Source organism: Nicotiana tabacum, chromosome 22 (genome assembly GCF_000715075.1).
Source record: "Nicotiana tabacum cultivar K326 chromosome 22, ASM71507v2, whole genome shotgun sequence".
In the NCBI taxonomy this organism is placed as follows: Eukaryota; Viridiplantae; Streptophyta; class Magnoliopsida; order Solanales; family Solanaceae; genus Nicotiana; species Nicotiana tabacum.
Window position 1 is genome coordinate 218,744,070 of NC_134101.1, and position 12,316 is coordinate 218,756,385.

The 12,316-nt window shown below is 39.6% G+C and overlaps 1 long non-coding RNA gene across 1 annotated transcript; it reads left to right on the plus strand.

Annotated features, from left to right (window-relative positions):
* The first annotated feature begins 228 nt into the window (after window positions 1-228).
* LOC107807491 (uncharacterized) lies at window positions 229-10,136 on the plus strand. The gene is made up of 2 exons (XR_001652908.2): window positions 229-1,437; window positions 3,473-10,136. It is a non-coding gene; the product is annotated as an uncharacterized LOC107807491 (long non-coding RNA).
* The last annotated feature ends 2,180 nt before the right edge of the window (window positions 10,137-12,316 follow it).

A 12,316-nucleotide genomic window follows, 5' to 3' on the forward strand; every position in this document is an offset into this window, starting at 1 on the left:
GTAACATGGCTACAACTCTCGAAACGACCGGTTGGATCGTTACATTAAAGTCATTAACTTTTATTTGAGGGAATTTTAGTCTTTTTAAGTATCTCGTTATATACGTGTCGCCGGAAGTTTCCCCAAACCTTACGTGTAAATTTAATTTCTTTACAATTGTCTGACAACTTACCTTTTTCCTTTATTTTTTTGGTACTTTTAATTCAAAGAGTATACCTTCTATTTCTACGTTCTTCTTCTTGCTCTCAAGATCTGTTTGTGTTCTTGCTGCAATTAATTTTGCACATATCTTCTTATTTTTCCTTAATTCTTTTCTTCTTGAGTTCTCTCCGTCTTTTTCAGTTTTGCTATTCACTGGCTGTGGAATCCCTTCATCTTCAACCTCAAACTTCATCTTTTGTGTCTCGCTTTATCTCTCTTTTTTCTCTTTTACCAGATACTTAATAGTTTCCCAATGTTGATCTTCTATTTTTTAGAGCATATATGCTTCTCTATCTCAACCCGATACTGACACTGATTTGGTTGATAAGCCTTGTAGACATGTGATTTTTGACCCTCCCCAGGATTTTTCATATTTTAGCATAAAATATTTAATTTAGGCCTAATATTGCTATTTCAATTAACTTTGACTCTTTTACTTTATTTTATTACAAGAAAAATGAAATTACAAAAAAATAGTTTCATTAGTGGTTTGTAGTTATTTTTAATCTTGAAAATACCAAAAATAGTTTATTTTAACAGTCAATCTTATTTTAACAGTTATTTCGCTTAAGTAGGGCTAATTAATATTTTTAATAATACTTCTATATGGATAGATTTTTAGTTAATTAGGCTAGTTTTAAGCAAAACTAGTTGTAAAGACCCAAGTTTCAAGCTCATAATTTCTAGGCTCGTACCCCTAACCTAATCCCTACCCCTATATAATAGTATCTAATGCTAAAATAAACCTACGCCTAAATCCCCATCTGACCACAAATGAGCATCAGCGAAAATAATACAAAGAAAAGGCTAAGGAGGCAGCGCCGTCTACTCTGGAAAAAGCTAAAAAAAACGGCTGAACCTTTGATTCTCGAACCTAACGCCTCTGACCCATTTTCCATATTTGGTGCCTTTTCTTTTCTTCTTCTTTGAATACACAACATACACATAGATACAGTAGAGGTTGAAAAACAGAGAAAACAAATAAAATTCCATGTAAATCAAAACCAAAAAAACACATATAGAGATCTTGTTTTTTCTTCTCGATTTTGGACTTTGGCTCTTAAAGAATGGATTTCAGTCTGAGTTAGGGTGTTGTTCGAGCTTTGCTCTTGATTCGTGGATCCTGACTGCGAATTCAGTTGCGGATCGCTGACTCGCTGTTCCGATTTTTGTTCGTGTTGCCGGATCTGCTTGTAGCTTTTGGATCTTTCACTAATTTAATGAAGCTCATCTGAGGTTTATTCTTCACCATCCTTCCACTATTTTTGTCTTTTGTGTGGTACAATAGTAAAATGTGCTATTAAATCCATGAAGCTATTTTTAGTTGTTGGGATTAATGTTAAGTTTATTCTTTGGCTCCTTTATTTCTCTTCCGCTTTTCTTATACTCTAATTATGTTGAGCTATGTTATCCGAATTGTCATCTAGTGTTTAATTTTCTTTTTAAAATGCTTTTCATGAGTAGTTTAAATTCTTATAATTTTAAGTAAGAGACTTTGTTGTTAAAGTTTTTTTTTTTAAGTTTAGATTTTCTTTAATAAGCACCCCCTTCATCTTTTTCTTAAAAGTGTCCAGAACATATGAAAGGTTTTTGTTCTCTTATGTGAAAGAATTTTTCAATTAATAAAGCTTCTAAAGTCTAAGAATACAAGGTCCGTTGCATCAAAGCAAATGCATACTTCCCCATCTGTCTCGAGCTTTATGTACTACTACTAGTATTTTATCATTTACTTTTTGCGGGTCTGTAGAGTCATAATGGTCTCCTATTGTTAGAAAGTGGATTGAAATAAAAATCAAAACTTCAATGTTTGTTACTTTATTAACTTGAAGTGCGTAGTTGCTTTAGGCGCACTATTTAAAAATTAATTTCCTTAAACTCGGGTGTGCATTTTATGTGACCCAAATCCAAATCTCAACAACGTTAGATAAAATATGTCGAGGATCGCGGGTGCATGTAAGTGACGTGGTTCAAGACGTGTTTTAATAACGTTGAAATCTTCCTTAAAAAATAATTCAATAAAAGCGGCTCAAAAGTTTAAATTGAACCATAGGCTAAAACCTGTACTAAATCAGATAATAGGCCAATTCTAACAGTTGAGCGACCGTGCTAGAACCACGAAACTCGGGAATGCCTAACACCTTCTCCCGGGTTAACAGAATTCCTTACCCGGATTTCTGTGTTCGCGGACTGTAATACATGGTCAATCTTTTCCTTGATCGGGCTTTGAACCGGTGACTTGGGACACCATAAAATTATCCCAAGTTGCGACTCTGATTTTTTTAAATAAAATGATCTCGTTTCGATTGTCACTAAGTTGGAAAAAAACTCCTTTATACCCCTTCCCGGAGGTGTAGTGAAAAGGAGGTGTGACAGCTGTGGCGACTCTTCTAGGGACCAAAACCCAGAACTTTGGTTCAGGGTTTAAGAATTCGAGTTTAGAATAGCTGTTATGATTGACTTTATTTATTATCTGATTTTTGTACATGTTTGGGGTAGGTTTTATATTTTATGAAAATAAACCGAAAAAATACCGAACCGTATCGAATAAATTTACAATGTGAATAATATATTTATATATTAAGTTTAAAATTAATAAAGCATTAAATTTTTCTTGGGCCTTTGAATTATGAAACAGTTACAAGCCAACACGTAATTAAACTTAAAATCCTCCAAACCTATTTTGATACTCCTATTGAAACTAAATTATTTCTAGCATGTTTATTAGCAAGACACAAGATATTGTATTGAGTATGAGTAGCAATCTATAATGTATCAAACATGTTTCCTTTCGTATGATTTTCATCTATCTTCTTGAATATTTAATCTTCTATAAACTTTATTCTTGAATCCCAACTTAGCTAATATTTTTTCACTTGTGTGATTTATATTATTTTTGTATTTGCGTAGTTTCTTTTATGATGATGTAGAATAGTTGATTGATCTATACTCTAGTCAGCTTTCATATTTTCTTAATTCATCACCTTTTAAACTGTAAAAATATCTAGAGAGTTTTGTTAAGTCCTAAAAAAGTATGTATGTTATTGCATTCTACTTCCACTAGTGACTTTTACATGACATTAAAAAAATTACCCAAAATTTACCGAACCGTATCGATACTGAAGAGAAACCGACATGATTAGGACGGTTTCGAAAAGTCCAATTTTGATTATACATAATAGAATAACCGAAAAAATAATATGGTATAAATTTTATAAAATAACCAGGCCGAACCAATCCATTGATACCCCTGTTAACAGCCATGCACACTCAGGTCTACAAGCGGGAGAACGACATAATATTTTGGCCAATGTCCGAATAAAACTTGGACCTGATTTTTGAGCAGCATTCCTACTTCCCACGGTTTTGTTGGGTTTCACAAAACAAATATATCATTAAAGATTCTGGCCAAGTCAAGACATGAAAGATTTTGGAGAGGCGATTACTAATGGTGCTATGCAATCTCACTTGGGCCCGAGGTGTATCGGTCGAAATCTGACCAAACAAGAATCTTTGTAAAGAGGGACGGCTAGTCACTTAGGCAGAGTCGTATTCTTACAACGCTATAGCAACAAGTACATCAGCCGTACTCAGAAGGCTTGTACGATGAATTGGATAACACGACATTTCGGAGGGTCAGTCTGTAATTCAGTTAAATAACTTTGACACTCTGGCTAATGACCATTGTATAAATGAGAATACTCAGTATATATACTAGGTAAGAGAACAAAGAAAAAGAGAGGGGGAAGAGAAAAACTCATAGACACATATAGACTTTTCCAGAAAGGAAAAAGGATCTTCAACTCTTTCTCCTCGAGAAGGGGGAAGGGGAAAGGAAGTGCAGATCCTCAGTATGCATCATTAATTTCATTTTGTCAAATGTATGGGGGTCAACCTTGTTCAAGAACGATGACCCTTTTTATCTATGTGTTCTTCATTATCATTTAGTGTTAAGAAAATCACCACCCTTTTCTCACATTATAGGATTCAATTATTGCTATGGTTAAATTTCATGTTCAGCTATGCTTGTTCATTCATATCTTCTGCTCCAAATCTAGGATAAATTATCTTTGGCTAGGATTTATCTCAAATCTTCCTATTTAATTAGTTCACGAAAAGATTTAGCACTTTTTGGTCGAATAATTTGGCGCTGTCTGTGGGGATTTTCTAGCCAAAATTTTAGTTTCATCTAGATCTAAAGTCAGCCAGGGTCCCAATTCCCGGTTGTCGTAGCCTTGCCCTCTCATTACAAACACCAACTTGAGAAGTTTGTAGGCAAACTTTCGAAATAACCGAACCAACTAAGTTCAGATCTTTGCATGAAATCAAAATTATATTTGATATCTATACAAAATCCACGTCTTTCTGTAGCGATAGGTTTGGTACATCGCAAGTATGAGTTGTCAGAGTGGGATTATGGCCACTACACACTGAGCACGTCCTCAATCCTATCTGTTATATCAACGTTTAGATACCAATCTATACTTCATGCACACTGCCCCCCCTCCCTCAGGAAGGGGCGACAACTTATTGTATGATTTTTTCAAATAACAAGCTTGTCATGCCCGTGTGTACGGAGTATAACTTATGTTTCCCTTACTTTTGTGCACCTGGGACGGGACAGGACCGGGACTCGAACTCGAGATCCCAACGGGAAAAGATAGTTGTCAGCCCATAAGAAGTCCTTATTCAACTAACGGTGAAGCTAAACACGAGGCTAAGATCAAATCTGAAGTTGTCATCCGAGTACGAGACAAAACGAGTCGTTCTACAATGCCCCTCTCCCCTCACCAACCAAGCAGATCAAGGTAACAGACGATTTCGTTTGGGTTTGACTTGTCATTTTTCTTTTTTAGAATGGGATAGGAACATGAGCATTCTCCCGTGTGCGCAAACAAGGAACAAATGCCACCAAAACAATACACCAGGAAAACGTTCCGCACCATATCATCCCGCAGGCAACGGTCGAGCAAAAACCTCCACATCGTACCATACTACGAATAACAAACAAACGGCTCAAAACCAGCCGGCATCATTAAGAAACAATCTCCATAGCTTGGGATTGGGCGGTGAGCCCATGGAACGTACAATCCACCCAATACAGGCAAGACATAAACACGAAAAGCTTGCCCATGTGTTCTCCATGGCGATGTTACGCCAATTCAGCCAACTAAATACTACGAGCCACGTCCGAATTCGTTCAAATTAATCAAGCCCCAAGGTACCCAGAAGACCAAGCAATAAGTTCATCACCCGTCCCATTAACGGTCTCTCCAGGCCGAGCAATGAAGGGACTAGATAGACTTGGACTGACCCTGACGCATACATAAACTATGCAGTGACGCATGATATTCTCCAATAAAAGCAAGATTAGATAAACTGGGACGCACCTGACGCATGCATAAATGATGCAGCAACGAGTAATATTCTCTAATAAAAACAAGGCACCATGCAACATTCTTACCACTCCACCGAGCCCGCACATCGCCAAGAGAGAGTAAAATTTGACCTCGCTCGAATCAACAAGCCAAAGTTCGACCTCGCTCGAATTTACACCCTCAGGGCCCCTGGCCATCGCCCAATGAAAGTAAAATTCGACCTTGTTCGAATCAACAAGCCAAAATTTGACCTTACTCGAACTCATAACAGGTTACAGTTCGACCTCGCTCGAATTTAAACCCTCACGGCCCCCGGCCATCGCCAAGCGAAAGTAAAATTCGACCTCGTTCAAATCAACAAGCCAAAGTTCGACTTCGCTCGAACTCATAACGGGTTACAACTTGACCTCACTTGAATTTACACCCTCACGCCCCCGGCCATCGCCAAGCAAAAGTAAAATTTGACCTGTTCAAATCAGCAAGCCAAAGTTCGACCCTGATCGAACTCATAACGGGTTACAACTCGACCTCGCTCGAATGTATACCCTCACGGCCGCCGGACATCGCCAAAAAATGTCGACTTTCATTCAAGCTATAAGGTTCAACATCGCTCGAACTAACAAAGTAAGGTTCGACCCCGTTCGAACTAACGAGATGAGATCCGACCTCGCTCGAATCAGCAAGCTAAATTCAACCTCATTCAAATTCCCAACTAAACATCAGGGACTCATCACGAAAACATCTGAAGATCTTTTTCAAAAAAAATGAATAAGAAAGAAAGTCTGTGATATGTAACCAAAGTCGAACCAACTATTTTATTCAGAAGATATACATGCACGACAACGTCTTACAAAAGGCGAAATGTGGGCCTTTATAAAAATAAAAACAAGCAACAACAGAAGAAACACAAAAAACCTACGTACAAAAAGCTACGAAAACTTCACTTAGCCTCATCTCTACCACCATCCTCGTCAGCATTGTCATTATCAGAAGACAGCCCATATTCAATCTCAGCACCCTCACTGGCCTCCGGTGTCATAGGGTCATAACCGTAGTCAAGATGAGCCTCGCGTGTCTTAACCCGAGCATCTTCAAAAGCGGCCTTAGGAACGCTCCCCGCCATCCACAAACCCTTATATATATATATATATATATATATAAATATCTTTTTGTTTTTAGCATGGACCCATAGCTCGTACAAATGGCGGGGGATAGCAACAAAGGCAGATTCTGGAGGGGTCTTGAGCCAACAAATGCGCCTTCTCTGCCTCAAGAGCCACAACTTGATCTCCCAAGTTCAAGGCATCCGCTCAAGCTCATCGATCCGCTCCTCGGGCCTTGCCTCCCTCAGTGTGGTCGTCGCCCTCTCAACTTCCCGCTCAGACCTGAGGACGCGGATAGTGTCTTCCAGTGCTGCTGCCCTCGTCAAAGCCGCCACTCGGTCTCCCTCGGCCCTCTTCAACTTAGCCACCTTCTTTTCTAGCTCAGTCAGCTTCTCCATCCACTCTGCACTTAGACTGGCAACTCTAGTGGCATTCTACTCAAGCTCAGCTCGCAAAGATAACACCTTCGCCAGAAGATCCTCACATTCTGCCGCAACCCCTTTTTCTACCTCGAGCTCCTCATCTTTGGCCCTAATAAGTCCCTCGAGCTCGCTACATCTGCGGATAGACTACACCAGATCCTCGTCCTTTATCTCCAACTCCTCCTCAAGGGACTGAGTATTATTGCCCGCCCTAAGCTGCGTGTGTAACTCACGGCACCTGTTGTGATACCGGTGATACTTCGTTGCCATTTCCAGAAAGACATGGGCCCGTATCTCGGCCCAACGAGCACTCACGATCTCCAGCATGTAAGTTTGAGGAGGAAAAAAGAAAGAATCAGTGAAAGCAAATAGCACAAAACAAAGAAAATAACAAAAGGAAACTCAGCCTCAAGGCCATTCCGGCCACACCGCATGACAAATTGAAATCACTAATCTCCCGATGAGATCTATTTTCGGTGGCGGAGCACAAAAGGTAAAACTAAAGCACCAGCCACTGTGTCCTCAAACAAGTTAACATCTAACAGAATTTCGAGCACACGGGAAGGGCCTTCCGCCCTCACATCAACCCTGGTAAAACCTTCCTCGAACATCCCCATGTCCTCAGGATCGATATCAAAATCAGATTGATAATCATCTACCACTATACCCTTCAACCTCTTATCAGTTGAAGAGGGGGTGCGGGCCTGCCGAGACATCGATGGACCGCTCGGAACAATTGTGGTGGCCTCTGAACTCTATCCTCCTTCCTTGGCAACCTCCTCCATGCCCCAAATGGGTATCGCCTCCACATCCAAGCCAGCATCACTGCCGGCTTTAGACACTACCAAAATAGGGTCGCCCCTCGAGGGCATTTCAATCAAAGATGCCCCCTTCGACATTTGCCTCCCGCCTCTTTGACGGTACCTCTTCGCCATCACCATGAGAAGGTTCGTCCGTCGAATGGACTGTGGGAACCGGAGTGTTCGACCAAAGAGCAGCCTCCGAACAAATAGGTTCAGATGTGGAAACGGCTCGCGGAATAGCCAGACTTTGGACGCCTTCATCCACAGCTACCCTTGGCACGGACCGGGTAGAAGAAGCCGGCTAACAGAAAGTAAGGATGGGAGTCCTGGCCTTTCTCGCTCCTCTCTGACCTGCCAATGAGAGAAATTCGACCAAACGAAGATATAAGGTAAAGAAAAATATGGAGCAAAGATCAAAGAACCTCAGGCCGAAACAAGCCGACTCACCAGTGGAAGGTTTGTGCCCAAAGCTCTCGTGGAAAGGCTCCCATTCGCGAATCCCCATTGAATAGGGCAGAATTGAGCTCACCCACTAGCGAATATTAGCAACTTGAGGAGGAGGTACTCTCTCGGCTGCAAAAAAAACAACATCCGACGAGATTACTAAAGGGAGACGACCAACAGCCATTTTCAAAAAAATATACAATAAAAGGAAAGGAAGACCTACTGGCGAAATTGCATGCCTCAGGAAACCATGCGGGGTTCGATACCACGTGCTCTATTCGGACATAGAAGATGTTTTCCCAAAAGCGGCGATTGGCCTTGTCATCCATCTTCACCACCAAACCTTTGGTTTCTCGGTAAAGAAGGTGAATCATCGTGCCCCTATAAAAATGGGGGGCGAAAAGGTGAAGCATATTTTGTAGAGAAATTCCCCAAAAGGTCAGCTCCGCATACTTGATAAGCATAAGGAATATTTTGTATACGTACGGAGAGAGTTGAGTCGGACACACCTCGTAGAAGTGGCAGAAGTCCACCACCAAAGAAGGAAGGGAAAGCATGTATCCGATGACAAATGGATATGCGTAAAACGCGCAATAGCCTGGGCAGTATATATGCACTATGTCACGACCTGCCGAAACCAGTTTAATATGATCAGGGATCCTCCATTTGGTTTTGAACGCCGTAAGTGCCGCAACATACATCATAGAAATGACAGGTTCAAACTCATCCTCGGCAGGGCTCTTGAAGTCATTCCTTGCCTTCCCTGTGCAAGGAACCACCTCATCCACGGTTGGAAACTTCTTATCTTCCATCGTAACTACCCCTCTTCATGTAGAGGCATATCAATTTCCGACGCAAGGGCACTAGCCACTCTCTCTGGGTCAGAGGATGCACTAGCCATCTCTTCTCTGATTGTGAAAATAGGGAACGATAAAGGAAAAAGGTAGCGGCAACAAGAACTTTTAATAGAGGGGAATGCTAGAGAAACTGAGAGAAAAGAAGAAAAGCTACAAAAGTCTGTTGAGCGATTGGGAAACACACCATTCAAATGTAAAAGTTTCCCCCATTTATAGGGATATAAATAACTGAGCGGGAAAACCAAGTGCCACCATTTTGAAAATGAAAAGGGCACGGGAAATGATGCAACGCACAGAGGGTTGAATTAGGTGATTTAAAGGTGATTTCATCTCTTTTTTATGTTCTTGGGTGATGCTCATCTCTTGAGATAGCTATTGGGGTTGAATTAGGTCCAACATTTATTTTTATGATGGTATCAAAGCCAGATTCATCTTAATTCATTGTTTACCTAATGTTGGACCTCCATTTATATTGTATATGCTTCGGTAACCATGCTTGGGACGGAGATGTTGTATTCCTATATCGATGGCCAGTTAGGGTGATTTGGTCTTTTTATATAATCTTGGACAATCATCGCTTCTTGAGTTAGCTTCTTCAATTGAATTAGGCTCAATGTCCATTTTTATCACTTAAAAAAATATCATCAAACTATTTACTTTTTTATTTTTTAATAATCTTGACAAGATGCAATGTTTGTTGAGTTTAGTGAATGTAGTGACGTGGGCTATTAGTGTACTTGGTGTATTTGGACTTGGCCCACGTTTTATTTATTTCAGCATTAGTGGACTGAGTCGGGTTATATAAATAGTGGCCCACATTTTATTTTGTAGAAGGAAAACATTACATTTTACAGATATGAAATAAGAAATCTGCTTGTTTCTCTCTCTCTCTCTCTCTCTCTCTCTCTCTCTCTCTCTCTCTCTCTCTCTCTCAATGAAACTTCAAACCCTAGTTAGTTTCTTCTCAAATTCATGTTGATTCCAACTTGTAATATGGTATTAGACCTTGGATTATGGTATAGCTCGTGCTTGGCTATCGTCTGATTTTACCCCGGTTACTTCTTACTGGAATTTGAGTTTTCTCATCAGAGTCTTCTTCCGATTTCTAGAGTTTCGTTGTTTGTTGCTTCAAAAATTTTCATGTTTTAGCTATTATCTTGTCTTATCCTTCTGATTCCTGGAAGCAATTGGGGTAATAAGGACATATCAGCTTGATTCTCATTAGGTTCTAGGGTTTTAGCTTTCGCTTGGTAATTGCTTCATTTTTTATCTCAAGGTTGTGTCTTTCCGATTGCGAAAGAACTGGTACCATCATTTCATATCTTTTCATTTTTTTTATTTTTAGATCTCACTTGCGGAATTTTGATATTGTTTGAGTAAAATGACGATTGGTACTGTTAATCCTGTTGCAAACAAAAGTGTTTCTGAGTTTCCCTCAATTCTAACTAACTCCTCTGCTCGCCATATTGCCTTTCATCCTATTAACTTTGTTCATTCCTTTCACCCTCTCTATGTACATCCCTCAGATATCTTAGGAGCTTCTCTAGTCTCTATTTCTTTCGACGGTGCCTATTATGGTAATTGGTGAAGGAATATTCCGGTTAACTTGTTTGTGCGCAATAAACTAGACTTTATAAATGGGACCACTTAGAGACCTCATGTTGGTTCTCCTCTTGCCAGACAATGGAAACATTGTAATGCCTTGATGTTATCCTGGATAACTTCCCTCACTAAGAAAATCTCTCTTAGTGGATAATACTCAGAACTTGCCAAAGATATCTGGAATGAGCTAGAAAAGAGGTATAACAAAGATGATGGTGCTAGGATTTTTGAATTAAAGAAAGAGCTAGCACACATTTTTCAGGGATCCTTAGATATTGCCTCCTACTTTAATAAAATCAAACAATTAGGGGATAAAATATCCTCTATCTTTGTCAATCATTTGACTATTTGTACCTTTGGGGGAAATAAAAAAGCTGAAGAGGAGAAAAAGGTGTATAAATTCCCGATGGAAAACAATGAGACCTATCGTCAAGTCAGGTGCAACATCATTATGCTAAAGCCTCTTCCTTCCATGAACACTATATACAACATATTGTTGAGTGATGAAAAACAGAGACATGCTTCTTGTGCCTCTCTTTTTCTTAAAATTCTGCCTCATTTAATGTTGGTGTCTCCAAGCAGAATTTCCATTCAAAAGTTAGTTTTGATTCTCCCAAACCTTCTATTATCTGCAAGTATTGTAAAAAGTCAGGCCATACTATTGAAAAGTGCTACAAATTGTATGTTTTTCCTCCAAACTTCAAATTCTTCAAAACTACTTGTCCAAGGAAAATGGATGTCAATGCTAAAGTGGACAGATCTTCTTGATACTCATGGGGGTTCTGATGACCATCCCTAATCTCAATCTAAACAGCTGTCTGCAATGCTTGGTTTGATTAAAGAGCAGTCTTCCCAATTAATAATGTTGTTGCAGTAGTCTCACCTGTCTAGTTTAGGCTCCACTCCTAATCTCTTGGCTTCAGCCAACTTTGCTGGTGAGTTAATACCTGAAAGTGGTCTGTTCATAACCTGTTTGCTCACTAAAATAGAGAACATGTATGGATTATAAATTCTGGAGCTTCTGATCACATGACCTCTGACAAATCTCTTCTTTTGAATTCAAATTCTTCCTATTCCTTATCTTGTTTCACTTCCCAATGGGTATAAAGTTAAAGTCACAAATATTAGTTCTTTGACTTTATCCCCTGATTTAATACTCTACAATGTCCTATATGTTCCCTCATTCTATTATGATCTAATTTCTATTTACAAATTAGTTGCTAGACCTGGTCACATTGTTTAGTTTATCAATGTTGGCTGCATTTTTAAGGCCCTTCACTGAAGAAGCCAGTGGTACTTGGTAGACCAGAGAATGGACTTTACAAGCTCTTTCAACTTCCTGCGACATCCTTGTCTTGTGATTCTTCTACTTCTAGTATCATTCCTTGTAATATTTCTCCTGCTGAATGTTTCAATATTTCAAATGTTGATGCAAAATTGTTTTCTGATGCACATATACATGCACTAATGAGTAAAGTCAATAAAGAGGATGTTGTTTGGCATTATAGA